The sequence below is a fragment of the Octopus bimaculoides genome, chromosome 4 (genome assembly GCF_001194135.2).
Source record: "Octopus bimaculoides isolate UCB-OBI-ISO-001 chromosome 4, ASM119413v2, whole genome shotgun sequence".
NCBI classification, from domain to species: Eukaryota; Metazoa; Mollusca; class Cephalopoda; order Octopoda; family Octopodidae; genus Octopus; species Octopus bimaculoides.
In genome coordinates this window covers 4,292,338-4,293,695 of record NC_068984.1, presented here as the reverse complement: position 1 = coordinate 4,293,695, position 1,358 = coordinate 4,292,338, and positions in this window count along the sequence as shown.

The window sequence follows — 1,358 nt, the reverse complement described above, 5'->3', positions numbered from 1 at the left end:
TATATATATATATGTATGTATGTATGTATGTATGTATGTATGTATATTAACAACAGAAACAGTATCATCCTTTCATCTGATGATACGTTGCAGGAGAGTCGTGCGACTTCTTTGGGCACGTATTTAAGGTTATCAAGCAAGGAATGCTGCTCTAGAACCTGCCTTCCAAGTCATATGATGCCTTCGAAACCTTATGTATGCAAACTTGATCAAGGGATGCACTTCGAAACTTGGTGGTTAAAAGATCTTGCCGAAGGGATATGATACGACATTCAAAGGCATTTTGGATCGATGTTAAGCCTCTGCAGTCTTGTTTTCGCTTTAGGTAGAGGTGGTCTACGTCACTGTTTATATGGAGAATATGTGTGCTTGTTAGTATTTTCCGGGTTTTCATATCAATGGCTCGGATCTAATCAAGCGTCCAATCAAGCAGCCCAAATGTTGGTATGAATACTGGCACTGCAAATACATTGTGGACCTCTGTTTTATTGAATGCAGAGAGTTCCAGGGTCAAAATGTTCTTTATTCGGCTGTAGTACTCTTTAGTGATACGTGTTTTGTTACATGTGCCATTGAAAGATGTTTTCATCTACCCCTAGATACCTGTAAAATTTCTCATCAGATATAAGGGAAACGGTTAAATCATTGATGGAGGTGTTGCTAGTCTGGTTTACAGTTTTCCCTCTGTACACAACCATATAGCAACATTTCCCCTGACCAAATTCCCGCCCTTGAGAATGTTGTCAGGTCAAGGCTCTTTTTCATCTCGTGCATTTTCTTTGCATAAAGTTTCAAGTCATTCACAAAGAAACAGTGTCTAATTTTGATATTTCTGTTTCCTTGTGAACCAGTGAGATATCCTTCAGACTTCCTTAACATGAATGACTTGGGGTTTACAGAAAGTATAAACAACATCACAGATAGGCTGTCCCCTTGGTATATGCTTCTGCAATATTGTATTCTATCAGCAATAATACAGTCACTCTTTGTGCTTACGATGGTGGCCCACGATGAAGTCAGGTCAGCTGTGGCTTTGACTATGCTCACTGGAAGGGCTTCTAGCATTCATGAGTGGGGAACAGAGTCAAAGGCTTTCTTGTAGTTTAGCCAAATTGAAACTAGGTTCCTTCTGTGCTCCCGCACCTCTGACGTCACAGTTTTGTTTATAAACAATTGCTTCTTTCTTCCCAGACTCCTTTCTTTCCAGCTGCTTCAATGGTTCTGGAGGAAGAGATTTAAACATGCTGTATATATCTTATTAAGTTTTGGGATGCCATTGGCCGGTAGTTTTTTTGCCAAGGCTCGGTGGTTAGAGGGTCGGGCTTACAATAGTAAGGTTGTGAGTTTGATTCCCGGAC